The sequence below is a fragment of the Chelonoidis abingdonii genome, chromosome 2 (assembly GCF_003597395.2).
Source record: "Chelonoidis abingdonii isolate Lonesome George chromosome 2, CheloAbing_2.0, whole genome shotgun sequence".
Lineage (NCBI taxonomy): Eukaryota > Metazoa > Chordata > Testudines > Testudinidae > Chelonoidis > Chelonoidis abingdonii.
The window spans coordinates 18,197,764-18,215,986 of NC_133770.1; positions in this window are offsets into that span (position 1 = coordinate 18,197,764).

Genomic DNA, 18,223 nt, shown 5'->3' on the forward strand with positions numbered 1-18,223 from the left:
CAGCATGTAGTTCTCGGTCAGCGTCACCATTTCTGACAGTCTCCAGTCGGTGTTAGGGATGTAAATATTGGTTAAAAAAGTTAACTGGTTAAACAATTAAAATTATATTGTTTAACCAGTTAACCATTAACCAAGGTAGCTCAGGCAGGCCTGGCATGGCTGGGGATGAGGTTGCTCTGGATGGCCAGCGCAGTGTAGCTGGAGCTAGGGCCCGCTCTGGCTGGCTGGGACTGGGGCCCACTCTGGCCTGGCTGGGTTTGGGGTCCAGCTGCTGCAGCTGGGGCTAGGGTCCCTCTGGCTGGCCGGCCTGACGTGGCGCGAGTTGCTCTATGCAGTCGGGGTCCCCCCCACTGGCACGGCATGGCTGAGGCTGAGGTCCATCCCGCTGGCACAGGGCCGCTGGGGTTAACGATTATGGTTGGTTAACTGGTAAGCCTAATGCTAACTGGTTAACCTTTTACATCCCTAGTTGATGTTATACCATCCTCTCCCATACTCTGAATGGGAGAATTTGGAGGAACTGCTCCAACACAGTATTTTCCACCACCCATACTCTTGTTCTTTCCTGGGGTTGGAGCCACTGTTAGCAGTGGTCTTTTAGAGTCTGGGCTACTGGCCCAGACTCTAAAGGACCAAACTGCAGCTGAAAATCTCCCTTGCTGACCCTCTGGTGGAGGGTTTTGTTTTAAATGCCCAAAGTGTCTCAGATAACTACTTTGAGTAGGGAATAGTCCTGCACAGCTGTCATGTGGAGGCTTCGGTATATGGCCTGGGCCATCCCTGTCAGGTATGGGGTGACCAGGATGGCCCAACTCTCAACTGGCCAAAAGGCTGCCATGGCAACCCTCTCAAATGTGACTAGGAATGCTTCAAGCTCATCACCTGGGTCCTTTTTTTGTCAGTTTCAAGGGGAGGCTTGAAGCTAAGTTGGGGTTAACTGCTCCCACCAATGAGTTAGATGGCATATTTTGGGGCTGTACTAGTGGCACCACCTGTTGCACCAGCTGTTACTGTTGCTCCCTGTGTTGAATGGCCTACTAGATGCTGCTGCTGCAGAGCCGGTTGCAGTTGTTCTTTTGCCAATTGCTACAGCAACTGAGTCTGTTGTTGATTCTCCAAAATGCATTTTAGCAATTTGTCAAGATCCATCTCCAGGGCTCCCCTCCCCCCTCTTTTAAAAAAAATACACCTCCGGCCATCAAAGCCATGTCATGGGCGACTCATGGGTACAGAGCGAGCTGCTCAGTAGCAGGATCAACAGTCAGAGATCAATCAGGGCCAGGCCAGGTCAAAATAACAAAGTCAGAGTCCATTACCAAATTGAGAACAAACAACAAGAATTGGGATTGCTCCAGAGCAGGATCTTTCACCAAGGCAGCAATGGTTTTAAGCCGAAGACAGTAAACCAGGATCAGGGTCAGCAGTCTGGGAAGAGGACAAGTTGCAGTGAGTCAGGATCCAAGGCAAAAGCCCACTAGAAGTCTTTATTCCTCAGCAAGTTCCTAGAAATGTCTTCATGGTTTATATTGGGAGTGCCAGCCAACCAGGGAATTGTGGATGGCTATTGCTTATGCCCTTTAGAGTGAGACTTCCTGCAGGCCTCAGCCACTCAGTATGTCTTTGGTGGCAACCCTACCTGGACCCCTAGGGGTGATGAGGAAGCAGTGCCCCCCTCATGCCCTGGTTCTAGGCCCGTGGGTTCTTACACAGGCTTCCTTTGGTTACAAAGTTGTTGCCTGCATTCTCCATGAATTTTTGTAGCGGGTCAGTCTGAAAGCCAGCTGGCCTAGTAGTCAGGCCGTAGCTCCACAGTTCTGTTCAGTCTCTCTGGTCTGGACGTTCAGGGGATCGGGGAGCATTGCCGGGTTATATACAGCAAGCTTCAGCCCCTCCTGTGTGTTTCCTATTTTCCTCTTGGGGCTCTGTCACAACAGGGTGGGGGGAATGCTCAACTCAGGGCCCTAAAGGGGTACTATAGTGTCCAGAGCACCCACTGGTCTACCCCAAGTTATACTGCCCCTGGGTCTCTTCCTACCAGGCTGGAGCTCCTCCTTTTGGGGCATGGTCACAGTCTTAGTAGTAGCAGTTTAGTCTGCCTGGGGATGCAACTTCCTGCTCTTCAGGGCCTCTTGTGGATTCCCACCATCGAAGGGGGAAGGGAATGCAAATCGCCATTTCTGGAGCGGTCTTACCAGGGCCCTGATCACTCTGCCCACAGCTCCAGGCCTCAGCTTCACTTCCTAGGGCAGCCCGTATCTCCCTTGGGCTGCCAGTGCCATTTTAAATTGTCCCTCCACCTGGAGCCTGTATCACACCTGCTGAGGTCCAGAGCTTCCCTAACCCAGTATTGCTCCGTGCCTTGGTCTGGAATAGTGTGGGATTGGTAAACTCCATCACTCTCTCACACACACAATTTTTTTTTAAAGTCAGTCTGTCTTTCATCATCCGTAGCATGCTGTTATTTTTTATTCTGTAGGGAAGACAATGTGCTTGGTACTATACAGTTAGCAAAATTCATTGTTACCTTGACATTGCTTCTACCCTCATTCATGCTTTTTTCATTTAATTATCAATATCATCTTTTCTTTGGGTGTAGATGTGACAATCATGCAAATATCAAACCTTATCCAATTCAACACTCTGCTGTTTTTCAAAGCATTCCACTGACTTCATCTACTGACTCACCTCTTTGATCTTAAATCTGCTTGTACAGTACATCTCTGCCAACTCTCTTTGCTCCCTCAAGCTGAAATCTTGGGCCCTGCAAAATAAATGGCAAAACTCACATTGACTTCAATGGAGCCAAGGTTTCACCCTCAAGCTTTGCCTCTTTTCTTTAGTTTTATTTGCATTCCTCCACATTTCTCAAGTACTAGCCCAGAGAGATAATATATTGCATGAGTGCAGGAGGCAATTCACACTTCCATTGCTCTCTCTTTTTTACAAAATAGAATCTTCCTTTAGTGAAGCAGGGCCAGACAGTAGAATATAGTGTCCAGGGACCTTGCGCACCAGCAGTTCCATTAATAGAGGTAGGAAATTAGGCTTCTTCTGCTTGGCATGTGAGCAGCCTGAGGGTGCCCCTTGAGCCTTCAGCGCTGTCTATGTAACGGCATCAGCACTGCTTGCATAGCAGTTACAGCTGCAAAAGATGCCAGAGCAATAGCTTTTCTGCAGGGAGAGCAGATGCTATGGGCATGCATCTCTTTGGGTACGGCTACACTATGGGATTATTCCGATTTTAAATAAACCGGTTTTGTATAACAGATTGCATAAAGTTGAGTGCACGCAGCCACACTAGGCACGTTAATTTGGCAATGTGCGTCCATGGTTCGAGGCTAGCGTTGATTTCTGGAGCGTTGCACTGTGGGTAGCTATCCCGTAGCTATCCCATAGTTCCTGCAATCTCCCCCGCCCCTTGGAATTCTGGGTTGAGATCCCAGTGCCTGATGGAGCAAAAATCATTGTCGCAGGTGGTTCTGGGTACAGCCTCACCCCTCCCTCTGTGAAAGCAACAGACAACCGTTTCGCACCTTTTTTCCTGCTGAACTGTGCAGACGCAATAGCATGGCAAGGATGGACCCTGCTCAGATCAATACCGCAGTCGTGGACGTTGTAAACACCTTGCGCATTCTCGTGCAGTCTATGCTGAACCGGGACCTGCAAAGCCAGGCGAGGAGGAGGAGGTGGCTATGGCAGCGCGGCTACGAGAGTGATGAGGACATGGACACAGAATTCTCTCAAACCACAGGGCCCTGCGCTTTGGAGATCCTGCTGGTAATGGGGCAGGTTCTAGCCATTGAACACCGATTTTGGGCCTGGGAAACAAGCACAACTGTGACCGTGCATAGTGATTGCAGGTGGGGACGAATTCACTCAAGTGCTGCAAAACTTTTCGCGACTCTGTAAATGGACTTCATGAAACTACTGTGACTGCTCTCCGCCTGAAACAGCCAGATATCCCAAATTGAGAGCAGCCCCTCCACATGAGAAACCGATTTGGCAATCAGCCCTGGAAGTGCAACGCCAGACGAGCTAAACTTCACCAGTCAGGGAGAATGCATTATTATAGATCGAAATCGTGTCGGGGACCTTGCATGAAGAACTACAAGTAAGCACGAGCAATCATTAGAGCGCTGGCCTAACGAAAGTTGGACTCTGGGAAACGTGCAGGTCAAGTGAGGATGGCCTTAAGGCTGCATGGGAAATCCCAACTGGGGGGGGGGGGGGGGATAGAGACCCTATCCACTATCTGGCACCGGAGCACCAAGGGCACACCACTCCATAAAGGCCGCAAGGGGTACTTTCAATGGTCTGCAAGCAAACGGATCTGGATCTACAAGGATGTTCACCCACATCGCCATGGATGTGCGGAGAAGGCTCATGACGCTCGTGGTCCTCAGAACGCTACTCCTATTTTAAATGGCGCAGCAAGGGATACTCTTCCACGGCCAAGAAATTAACAGTGGGGATGTCTGAATCCTAGTAGTTATCGTGGGTGACCCAGCCTACCCTTGATGGCCAATGGCTCATGAAGCCATACCCCAGCGCAGCCTGGAAAAACCAAAAAGTTAAGTCCCCCCCCCTCGCAGAAAGCCTGTTCAACTACAAGCGTCTGCAACGTCGAATGGTGGTAGAATGTGCATTTGCAGTTTAAAGCAAGCCGCTGGCACAACATACTGCCGACCGCTCAGACCCTTCGCCCACAATCACGTCCCCATTGTTTTCTGCTTGCTGTAGCTCCAATCCTTGGAGAGTAAGGGGAACTTTATGGTGGTGGGAAAGCGAGCAAATCAGCTAGGCGCGATTACGCGCAGACCAAGACACCAGGGCGATTAGAAGAGCGCACCATGAAGCGGTGCAATGAAAGAAGTTTTGGAAACAATGAAGTTCATCACGGGCTAGGATACATGAACTGTTTTTGTTTCCCTGATGAGACCCCTCGCCTTTGTACTATCCCTTGTACACAACCATCCCCCCCTTCATTACAGTTGCGTTAAGGAAAGAAAAGTCACTATCGTAAAACATCATGTATTTGCTTATAAAAAGTCATTATAAAAAGAGGGAGAGAACTGACAAGGTATCCTGGGTGTGGTTGGGAGGAGGATAGTAGGGAAGGAAAAGGCCACTAAAAACATTTCAATGTAAAAGACAGCATTTTGGTTGGTGCTATCCAGCGGGGTGGGGCAGTGCAAAGCTTTCCTCCATTAGCGTTCGGTCATGCCTGGTGAGGAAGATATGGAACATGGTGAGTGTGAGGGGGTACACAGGCTTGGTGAGCGCAATTCTACCCGGTGCCTTCCTGAATCACACACCAGATGTTCGAGGATATCAGTTTTGATCACCGCAGTCAGCCCAGCCGTGCATCCACACCACCGCGTGATACCTTCCTGCCTACACCAACCTCTGATCTTCCTGCTTGCACCTCATTTCTCCGACGCGTCTTCTATACCATCACGTTTGGTCCCTCCTGTCCTCATTTCACGTGGCATTTTCGTAATTTGATACTCACGCCTTCCACTCCAATTCAGATGAGCTCTTTCATTGGGTTACTTTCATGTTTTCCGAGAAAGTGCTCTCTGCTTCTCTTTTCTCCGCCTTATTCTGAGAGTGTCTTCGATTGAGTAGGGAGCGGAAAACATTTGCAAGCCTGCATGAGAGTAAAAAGGAAAAATATTAAAAGATACATTTAACAGAAAACAATGGTTATACTCCTTCACAGTGAACACATTCACCTTACATAGCACATGGATTCCACTACAAGGTCGCATTTGGCATCTAATATGAGTGCCTTCGGCCTCTGGGTTACAGATCTCACACGCAGGACGGCACATACAGCATTCACTGCATCGGCCCATGTAACCAATTGTCTTTCGCTTTCTGCCAGCCTGTCAAAAACCAGTGCTCTCCCTTTCCCCAATACAAGGCAAAATCCCCATTCCAGAGCGCAGCTGCGTCCGTTACAGATGCCAGCAGCAAAACATCCCCCACCATCCAATCCTGGATGATGCTTAACCCTCCCGCCACGCATGGTGTACCATGAAGAATCACCCTAAAGCACCCCATCCCCCTCCCCACGCGCGTGCTGTAGCCAAGGGAGACCATGCTAGCCAAACGCAAAAGCTTCAGCGCTAGTCCTCCTCACCCAGGCTACCCCCCCCCCCCCCCCCCCCCATCCCCCCACGTGACTACCCGCAAGGAAGGAGTTCTATTTAAAGCAACAGCAAACAGCCCATAGAAGGCCATCATCGCCCTACTTAAATTCTGGAATTTCACCAGTACCCATGAACAAGATCCTTCCCTGTAAGGAATAAACAGGCGAAATAAAGAACGAGTGCTTGACATTCAGCAATCCTGGACCATACCACAGCTAGCTGTCATGCAATGATACCAATACTTCTACAGTGCAATGGGGCGTGGTCAAGATCCCCCCATGGGAGGAGGAAATAAGCTGCTCTCCAGAAACCTCTGCAACGGCTGGAGTAACCTCCAAGGCTAATCATGGAGGTCTCCTGGAGATCCGCTCCATCCCAACATGTACAACTCTCAATAACTGTAACTGGCCGGAATGCAACTCAAGTCCCAGGAATCAATCATTAAAACCACCTGCTTTTAAACTGACATTAAGTTTATATTCAACAAAAACAGTACACTCACCAGAGGTCCCTTCTATGGCTCATTGCGGCTCTCTGGGAGGCTGAGTTAACTCCGTCCGTGTGAGAAAAACTCCTGGCTGGCTAACCGGATCTCTCACTCGTAATCCTCGTCCTGCCTCACAACCTTCCCTGTCCACAGAAACCTCAAGCAGGCGAGATTACACCCCCACCTTGAATCCACTGACATGAAGTAGGGGTATGTGGAGACCCCCTAGAATGCATGCACCACGGAAAGCAGGATGTTTCGGCGCCTCCTGGACCTCCGTTGCTCTTATCGTTTTATGGGTAGGCGTGCTGCACCTAATTTCAATCGCAACGCACTAGTCCCTGTGCCCTTCTCCTCATATCTTTGAGCTTGAAATTTTTTTCAAAATTTTTCAATTCTCTGCACGAGTTCGTACCACAAACCTCTCTCCCATATAGCGATAGATCCAGTACCTCCGATGGTGTCATGGCAGACGCCTTTTCGATTCTCAGGAGACTGCATTGTTACCTGTGCTGCTGAGCTCTGTGTGGTCAGCTGTGCTGATCAGAGCTCCACGCTGGCCAAACAGGAAATGAAATTCAAAAGTTCGTGGGGCTTTTCCTGTATACCTGGCCAGTTCATCCGAGTTCAGATTGCTGTCCAGAGCGGTCACAGTAGTGCACTGTGGGATACCGCACGGAGGCCAATACTGTTGATTTGCGGCCACACTAACCCTAATCCGATATGGTAATACCGATTTTAGCACTACTCCTCTCGTTGGGGAGGAGTACAGAAACCAATTTAAAGAGCCCTTTATATCTATATAAAGGGCCTCGTTGTGTGGATGGGTAAAGCGTTAAATTGGTTTAACGCTGCTAAAATTGGTTTAAAAGCGTAGTGTAGACCAGGCCTTTCTTTCTGAACTTGTCTACTGGAGTATCTCCCTTCCACTCTATGTGGATTTTACAGGTTTGGAAAACAGAGTGAGCATCCTGCAGTGTGAGTTTCTGTGTTTCCCGTTGCACATGTTTAAGATACTCACTGTGCTAGATCAGTGCTTGAGAAGAAAGAGTTTAAAGTTGAATTGCAGCCCTAGGCAAAATGAGTTTGTTGGTTTCTGCTCTTTTCCTACTGAAGATTATATGTCAGTCACAACTAGTTTAATCCAACAGAAGGAGGCTAGTTAGTGTGGGTCATGTGGTTAGCATGGATCCTGGGGAGGAAAAGGCCAGCACAGCTCTCTGAGTGCTCTTGAACCATCAGAATTTAATCTTCAGTACAGCAAAAGTTCTTTTCTTAATAGAAAGCTTAACAATGCCTCTGTAACATTTCGGATATGGGCCCCTGGCAGGCAGCATACCTCCCGAGATGAAATGTCAGGGCGACAGATGGGCGCCCCCTCAGCAGAGAGTCTCCGACCACCACTACCCTACGTTTCCTATTTTCAGTGGTGGCAGCAGACCTCCCAGCCTTAGGGGTACGAGGCTTCTCCTCCTTTACTGTAGGGTGTGATTCCTTCTTTCCTGTATGAAGAAGAGCATAACGGTTACCTATTACCACAGTGGGAGGGTCTGCAGCAGGGGTGGAGCACTTCCCGCTGCCAGAAGGAACCAGCTGCCAGTGTCCACCCTGAGCCATCTCCTCCTCCACCAGTGTTGTGTCAGCAGTCCTGTGAACTGGGACAGCTACCTCAGCTGTCTTCACATGGACACTGTCCAGGAATTGCGCGTAGACACGGATGCTCCTCAACCTAGCCACCTCTTCCTGTAGCTCTCCCACCTGCTGCCCGAGAGATTCCACCTGTAGGTACCTTTCACATTGGATGCCCCCCCCAGCCTGGATATCAGTAAGTGGAAATTGCAAGTTACAGTCTTTGCAAAACCACACCAGAATCTGGGTAGAAGCATCCATGCTCTGGTGCTCTGTCTGGCTACAGGCTCAGGTGGAGGAGACAGAAGCAGTGCTGGTGTTGTGGGTCTTCCTAACCATCGTAAGCCTCCCTCTGTCAAACTCCCTCTCAAACTCCCCTGTCTGCAGCTCCCTGTCTGCTCTGCTCTGCTTTAAAGAGAGAGGTTTTGGCTGTAGTTTGGTTTATAGATATAAGGGACTAACGGGTCACGGATGGACCGACAATGGGCCCCCGCTTCCTTCCTTGCTCCCCTTCCAACTCCCTTGCAAAACTGCCTGTAGCAGCCCCTATATCCAAAAGCCTCTGGTCAGTTTTGTCGGGGCTTTAATAAAGCCCGGGCCTGGAGAATGCCCCCCACTGTTAACGCTCAGTCCAATACCAGAGGCTTCTTAGCTCCAAAACCCTTCTTGTCGCTCAGCTCAACTGCCCGCTTACAGCATACGGTCCCTTCAAACAAGCCAAAACATTTAACAAACAGGACTGAAAACACAAGCTCACACACCAGCCAGTAACCCCAAAACACACACACTGCACGACAGTCCACTTACCGCCACCGATGCTGTATTTGCTCTCCTTCACCTGAGAACTCCTTTCAGAACTCCCTGTATACGCCTCTGTTCCCAAGCTCCTCGTCTATCTGTGAAGCTAGTTAAAGCCCAGCCTGAGGTGCAAATGCGCCCGCCCATGGTTAAGGCCAGCCAATTACAAGCGCTTCAGCTTTCCAAATTCCTTCTGAGCTCAGGCCTTAAATGTGTGGCATAGAAAGTACGCTTATTAAGTTTGCAGACAATACCAAACTGGAGGATGCATGCTTTGGGAGACAGGGTAATCAAATGATTGACATAAATGTCTAGAGACAACTCGTGGAAATGGTCGCGGTAAACCGGATGAAGTTCAATAAAGAATGCAAAGTGCTCACAGGAGGAACAATCAGTTTCACACATACAGAAATGGGAAGGCCTGTCTAGGAAGGAGTATGGCAGAAAGGGATTATGGTGGTTCCTAGTGGACCACCAATGCTAAATATGAGTCACAGTGTATACTGTTGCAAAAAAAAGCAACGTGATTCTGGTATGCATTACAGGTGTCTTGTAAACAAGACACAAGAGTCATTCTTCCGCTCTACTGTGCGCTGGTATAGCGCTCAACTGGGTATTGGTGTTCCAAGTTCGGCGCCGCATTTCAAGAAGATGTGGAGAAATTGGAGGGGTCCAGAGTAAAGAGCAACAAGAAATGATTAAAGGTCTTTGAGACATGACCTGATGAAGGAGCCTGACAATTGGGTTTATTTAGTTTGGAAAAGGAGACTGAGAAGCGGGGACATGATTAGCAGGTTTCAGTATCTAAAGAGGTGGTCATCAGGAAGGGGAGAAACCTTGTTCACCTGAGCTTCTATGATAGAACACAAGAAGCAATATGGGCTTAAACTAGCAGAACAGGGGGATTTAGGTTGGACATTAGGAAAAAGTTCCTAACTGTCAGGGTAGTTAAACATTGGAATAAATTGCCTAGGGAGGTTGTGGAATCTCCATCTCTGGAGATATTTAAGAGTAGATTAGATAAATGTCTATCAGGGATGGTCTTTACAGTATTTGGTACTGCCATGAGGGCAGGGGACTGGACTCGATGACCTCTCGAGGTCCCTTCCAGTCCTAGAGTCTATGAATCTATGAATCTATGAATTTTATATCAACAATTCGTCATTGAAGAATTATTACCGTTCTGTTCCAAATTTTACATTTGCCTATAAATTCCTTGAACAAAGATATAGTCTAAGCATTTAAAAGAAAGAAACAAAAGCATTAAGGAAGCAAAAACACACTAAGAATCTAATAATATGTCATAAAGACATCTGTGAAAGGCTCAGTCTATAAAAGACATCAACCCTCAGAAGTTAGGTAACAGCTGAGTTAGAAACTGGAATTAAAGTGAGCTAAGTAAGAGCTTCCTGTCTTCAGTGTTCATTCTGCCGAGTTTCTTCCAACAGGAGTTTTGTTATGTGTATTGTCACTTAATGTTCATTTGATGGAACTGTATGGGTGACATTCATTTGGCACTGGTTTGGGCTTGAATTCTCCTGCTTGGAGAGGATTCTTTCTCCATTTATATTGTTGAATTAAACTCTTTTAATAAAGTCAGTTGCTATTTTTCTAATTAACCTCTAGATTATTAAATACATTTACTCCAAACATGACAAATTGAAAGCCCCAAATTCATTAGGCAGCAGAACTACCCCGAGAGAGACAATAAAAAAGTTTAATTTTCTGTGTGTGTGTAATCTACCCATCTATCAGAAAATACCAGGCTTTCTAAGTAAAGCCTATCTCAGAGCTGTAAGTAAGATGCAATAGGAATGAATAAAAAAGGATGCCTTCAGGCATACACTGAATCCACCTGTAGCAGAACAAACAGGGAACTACTACTCATTTTTTGGTGCAACTCTTCTGTTTCCAATCTCATGGTAATTCTCTGCCTCAGTGTTCCAAAAATTATGTTGATCACTGACATGATCTGTCAATAGGTTTCATTAGATCTTTCCTGAGCAGGATCTTTCCTGACACTTTTCACCTGTGAGGAGACTGACATTTTTCCATTCATGACAGACTGAATTACATTGGTGCAACCTCATGGATTTTAGCAATAGTATGATGAGTTCGCTGTATAAAATGGAAAACATCAACTGAGAAGAAAATTTAGTGCATTGATACATGCCACTTCTAGTGAAATGGATCTGTGGCCTTGACTGAGTTCTGTCATTTACTATGTGAAAGATTCATAGTTGGACACTTGACACTTTTCTATTTCTTTGCTAATAGTATTCTTAATATTGCAGATCATGGAGTTACCTCAGGGTGAATCAGGCCTATGTGCCAATTCATACCTTGAAAATATTTCCTGTTCCTAAAGGACACTTTTCACCATTTTGCATTATTGATTGGAATGATCCTTTTGTTGTTCATGCCAGGCTGTATCCTATACTCCTCTTCTTTCCTCTAGAGCAGCTCTGTCCCAGCTCATGGTGGAACAGATAGGTGCTCCTTGCCACAGTGATTAACTAGTATGAGTCAATACTGGTTTTGTGTACATTACATGAGGTTATGTTGGGAGAATGGTTTTTGTTACTTCTAGAGAAGTTGCCTTTATTTGGGATATAATCTGGTTTCATGGATTTAGTTTAGAATCCTTAAGATTCTCAGTGGTCAAGAGTGAGTGAATGCTTTATCAAAAACGCTCAATAGCCAGTGATGGGTCTCTGTCAAATTTCATTTCGGACATTTTGGGCCTGATCCAAATCCCTTTGAATCCACTGGGCAGGCCTGTATCCCTCCATAGCTGTTTGGATACTCATGAAGGGCCTGATCCTGCACCCATTAAAGTCAATGGCACAGGATCATGCCTTAATTAAACGCACTTCTGAAAGTGTTCCTCAGTCCTCTGCTATGGCTGCCCAGCTATTGAGTGAAGTAGAAATGATCTTCCTAAAGTCCACCTGTTGTGCCCCCCACCACCCTACTGGAATGTATGCTACATAGTCACAGCCCAGGCCCCTTATAAAAAGCAACTTTTATAAATGTAACAGAGCTATTCATCCAGTATGATCTTCCCAAGCAATTGGCACAAGCTCTCCTGCAGATTTACATTTAATTGTTCCACAAGGAGGGTAATCAGCGATGCATCCATGTAGCTGAGGGTGAGATTTGGGCCTAATGGTGTTACATAGATGTAGCAGAACAGAATTTGCCCCTGATTGTCCTTTGAAAATACTGAGAAATACAGTCAAATAATACTGAGAAATAATGTCCAATGTTCATGTCTAACCACTGAATAAAAACAAGAAGAATAACTGATTAATCCAGGCCATTTGCTCCCTTAAAGAGAAAAAAACTGACTAGGGAATCCCCATTTTTCCCTTTTTTACACAAATTTAGCCTTAAAGTTTCTGTTTATTGTAATCCCCATAGACCTCCTGTCAGAATAAAATATACATCTATTTCTTTTCTTTTTTATCTTAACATTTGTAAGTAATAAATAATTGATTGCCGAAGGAATTCTGGGAATATATTCAGCTTAAATTGAGTACTAAACTATTTACAAATGTACTTAGGCAGCAGCCCAAAAGATACATCAAAAGAATGTCAGTTGGATATTGGGAAGTGAAGTGTCACCATATGTTAGAATTAGGAGGCATGAAATATAATAGAAGGATAATAGCTGTCAGATCTACTACCAGTAAAAATAGGAATCTATAGAGGGATATTAACTTTTATTCAAGCTAAACCACACTTTCAACCCAGTGATAGCACTCTGGATTGCATTAATTTATCTAGTTCTCTTTTAAACCCTGTTATAGTCCTAGCCTTCACAATCTCCTCAGACAAGGAGTTCCACAGGTTGATTGTGCACTGTGTGAAGAACTTCCTTTTATTTGTTTTAAACCTGCTTCCCATTAATTTCATTTGGTGGCCCCTAGTTCTTATGGGAGCAAGTAAATAACTTCTCCTTATTCACTTTCCCCAAACCATTCATGATTTTATATACCTCTATCATATCTCTGCATAGTCTCCTCTTTTCCAAGCTGAAAAATCCCAGCCTCTTTAATCTCTCCTCATATGGGACCCGTTCCAAACCCTTAATCATTTTAGTTGCTCTTCTCTGAACCTTTTCTAATGCCAGTACAGTATATCTTTTTTGAGATGAAGAGACCACATCTGTACGCAGTGTTCAAGATGTGGGCGTACCATGGATGTATATAAGGGCAATAAAATATTCTCCATCTTATTCTCTATCACTTTTTTAATGGTTTCTAACATGCAAACCAATTCTTATTTGTGCTGTCAGTCTGCAAAAATTTGTTGAGATTTTGACTTTTCCTCTGCTTTAGGCTGGTAAAGCTTGGATGGTGTGATAGAAAGTACAGACCCCACACTGGTACCGAAGGGGTTAAAGGACAATATTGGCTTGATAGCCCCACCCCTCCAGACCTGCAGTGCATGCTCCAACTGGAAAGAAAACTTAAAAGGGAGCAACTTAGCTCAGAAGATGGGGCTCAGGAGGAAGGCAGACCTACCCTGAGGGTTCCTGAACACAGGTGCCAAAGAAGTCTTCGTGTGTGAGGAACAGACTACATGCTGATCCTAGTTGGGGCTGAAGGTTTAGTTGTGTTTTCTTTTTCTTTTGTTACCTTTTATTGGACTTGAAGCCATGGGGAGAGAGAGATGGTAGGAAGTGACCCAGGGAACGTAACTCGGAGGGCACCCGAAGGTACCAGACACTGTTAACCCTCACAGAGCCCCGACTCAGAGCCTGCTGGGGTGAAGCTAAGCCCATCCTTGGCTGAGGAACTGGACTGAAAGGGCCTCCTGCTGAGAGACATTACTGAGTGCATTTTCCACTAGACCACCTGGCCCTCCAAGGGCTCCATTACTGATGGGAAGATTGTTTCCTGCCCTACTTTAGCAAAGAGATGGTGTAGCTCTCCAAGAATTCTATTAAGGTAGAGCAGCACAAAACAGCCTTTTTAGGGATTGTCTATGCTTGAAAAGCTACAGCAGCTCTACTGCAGTGCTTCTATGTAGACCCTACCTACACCAATGGAAGAGGTTCTCTTGTCAGTCTAGGTAATCACCTACTGAGAGGTGATAGCCAGCTCAATGGAAGAATTCTATTCTTGAACTAGCACTGTCTATGCTGGGGCTTAGGTCGGCTTAACGACATCACCCTTGAGAGATGTAGCTGAGTCAACTTAACTTTTTAGTGTAGACCAAGCTTTATGATCTGACTCTATGTTTGCATATCCTGTAGTGAAACAAAAGTCAATTTAGCCTGGTTAATCTTTTAAAGTTCACCTAACAATAATAAATAGTTATTTGTGCTAAAAAAGAGGTTAGTTCTATGGAAGAAAGGTATTAATAAATCTGACATGCCCATTCAATAGTTACAATCCGTAGCCTGAGCCTGCTCCTACTCTGATCATTGTTGAGAATTTTACCATTATTTCACTGGGGGCAGTTTCAGCCCCATAAAGTATGAAGGAAATGCAGGAGGTATGTGGGCAAACTCATCCTTGATGTAAGTCCATTGAAGTCAATGGAGTTGCACCAGAAATGAGATTGGCAGAATACATCAGCCTGTACTGAAGCATTTGATACATGCCTTAACAAAGTCTTGGCTATGAGCAGTATCTCAGATATGTCAAACAAGGATCCTCCACCAGAGTAGATAGCATCATGGAATGGGCCATAATACCCCTGAGAGAACCTGCTTCAATACACAAACGCACAAAAACCCCTCTGATGTCACACTCCTTGTTGTCACCTACCCACCTTGCATTGGAATTCATATGGAGTAGCATTAAACAATTCCAATCCATACTCGAAGGGGACCACATTATGAAATAAATCTTTCCTGAACTTCCTCTTCTGCCCTTTAAACAACCTCCCAACCTTGCAATGCTCATCATCAGAAGCAAGCTCCCTGCAGACCAGGACCCAGCGCCTCAAAGCAGCACCAGACCTTGCCATAACAAAAGATGCAAATGCTGCAGACATACCTCTACTGCTATGATGATCAACATCCTCCACAACACATCTTTCAAGATCCATGGGTCCTACATATGCCTATTACAACATGTGGTCCAGCTCATCCAGTGTCCTAAATGCCCTAATAACAACTATGTGTGTGAAAAGAGACAATCACTATGCTCTTAGATGAACTCACATAGAAAAATGATAAAAGACAAAAAAAACCATATCATCTGTGTGTGAACATTTTTTACAAAACAATAATTTCATATCTGATCACCCAGTCCTTGTCCTCACAAGAAACCAGCAAACCACCTTCAAAAGCTGAGCCTGGAACCTCAAATTCATAACTTTGTTAGGCATTAAAATAATTGATTCAGTAAAAACACTGGATTTATGGCTCATTACCATGGCATTGTCTACACTGGTAGTTGAATGATAAAACTTTTGTCTTTCAGAGGTGTTAAAAAAACACCCTCCTGAAAGACAAGTTTTACCCAGAACAAGTGCCGGTGTGAGCAGCACTTTAGAAGAGTTTTCCTGCTGACAAAGCTAACCCAGCTCATTGGGGGTGGAAGTTTTTTGTAGGTAGGAGGGCCGACACACAGTGGCTACACTGCGTGACTTTTAGTGGCACAGCTGTAGCGACACAGCCATGTCACTATAAGCTGTGTAGTGTAGACATAGCCTTAAATATATAACCCAACAACCCTCCTTTGTCCCTACAACTGCAGAGGTGTTAACTGCCCACTTCACCTTGAATTGTCTCTTACAACATGTTAACTCCTTATGCTAAAAGAATCTGTTCCACATCGCATTTAGCTGTGGCACACTGTGTACCTGAAGAAGAGCTCTGTTTAAGCTTGAGGACTTGTCTCTTTCACCAATAGCAGTTGGTTCAGTAAAATATATTAATTACCTCACCCACCTTGTCTCTCTAATATCCTTGGATCAACATGGCAACAACAACACTGCATACAACTGAAGTTAGTGGAAGTTTTGCTTAATTAAGGACTACAGAATTTAGCTCTGAGTTATTTAGCTCCTTCAAAAATAGGAGCCATTTAAAAAAAAATTATCCACAAAGGAGTTTTAAGTTTTAAATATAGCACAAAGCTCAAGCTTTATAATCTGGAGGATTTTTCTTCTTCTTATTTATTTACAGGAGTGGCTACAAAGTGCTAAAATGCTTTCCAGACTTTCCAGAAGGATTGGTCCCTGCTCGGAGGAGCTCATACTCTAAGGACAAACAGACAAGGGGACAGAGGAACACAAACAGGGTAGCTTGATTTCATTGTAAGTAGTGCTGCATATGTCTTTAAAAAGGCTGTAAAACTGGATGAAATGGTAACAATTTTGAATCAGTAAACATTGACAGTGTTCCTTCAAGGTAAATTTTTGTTGATTATTCATCTGAATCTTCAGTATTTTCTTCTCTCACTCTCTCTTGGCAGCATGTAGTACTGAAGATGAACCGTGGGATTTCATATTGCACAATCTAAGTCATTCAGCCAACAATTTGATCTAAGCCATTGATTTCAAGAATTCACTCTTGGGTGTGTGTGCCTTGGCCTTTGCAAAGATTGATGTGCCTCTTGCTCTGACAACCCCTCCATTATTTGATGACATGCCTCTCTTCTTTGTATACTGAGGTTTGCACGCTGCACTCTGCATGTGGGTGTTCTTCAAGGCAGGTGGCTTCTACATTCTCCCCTCTTCATAAGCATTATTTTACTTCATTCCTGTGGTAGGATGCACTTTCCCACTGGCATGTTGGACTCTTGATGGCATCAGTGGCTTGGCCCAGAAAGCCCTTGCTGGGTGATTATTATAAAACTGCCTTCACAGTAACAACCACATGGTGACCACAGTACAAAAAATAGATTTCTTTGATTTTTTCTGCATAGGTTATCCAATCCCTTCCAGTTAAACAAACAACAGGTGAATCAGGCCTAGCCTGCATTGAGAAGACTGCTAATATTCTCCAGCTGTGAGTTTATAATCTTTTTTTTTTGTAGGATGAAAGTAATGACAATGTAGATTCTAAATATATCTGAGTTGTTCTCAGGTTCTGTGATTGTGCTGTAGGCTGTGTGAAATCTGTATTCTATGACATGCCTGACTGCAATATTGCTTTAAGTGAGAATCTGTCTAATGCCCGGAGACAAAATCAGACACACACAAAGACCCAAAGGGAAATATACTTTAGTAGCAGGCTGGCAGTGTTTGCCTGAAACCCCTATTCTGTTAGCAGGAGATGAGCTTGCTGGAAAATGTTTAGTGTATTGCTTGCTCACCATTACAGGAGGTTACCCACTGTGACAAAGTGGGGGATTTTCTTAGTGTTTTGTGTGAATACTATTGGTGTCTCAGTTTCCCCTGTGTGCTGTGTATTTAATGAGGTGGTGGGACAGGGTGTTTGTTGTTGCAGAGGACCAGGTGTGACCTTGCTTACCACACTGGACCCCAGACAATGGCCTGGAAATTGGGTACTGTAGCAACTGGTGACCTGGAGGCCCAACCCATCTTGGAAGTCAGTCAGTTCTGGGCAGTGGGAGGACAAAGGGCTGAGGAGAGAGGACCCCAGTGACCTGACCAGCCAGTTCCAACCAGTGGGGGAACAAAGGATGGAAGAGAGAGGGCCTAGGTAACCTTTTTGCCTGGGACCGAAGACAAAGGATGGGGGAGGGTCTTTCAGGAAGGTGATATAAGATGATCGACTGAAAGGAGGGGGGTGCTGGACTGTGGACAAAGGGCCGCCTGAGCCACCTGGACTGGGACAGACCTAGATGGACAGTGCTGAGACTTTCTAGGCTCGAGGGTCTTGAGAACCTCCTGTGCTGCGTTCAGAAGTTCAGTAAACCCTTCTGTTTTACGCTGACTCAGAGTCACTACAGTCTACAGATCGGGATTGCATTGCTCCCTCTGGGTGTGGAGGCCCCAGGGGTCCAGAGCGAGTTGGCATCTTCAATGGGCTAGTTTAGGCAGCTCCTCGCCTAGCATGCTGGCTATGTGAATCCCATTCTAAGGTGCCTATTTCTCCCCATTCACTGTATAGGGATTCTAGTACCTAACTTGGGTGTTGTGGATGGTAGTGTTGTTCCTATGATTTTCTATGCACCTAAAAGTTAGGCATTGTGATGCTGAATCCATTTTGTGGATTTAGGCCTTA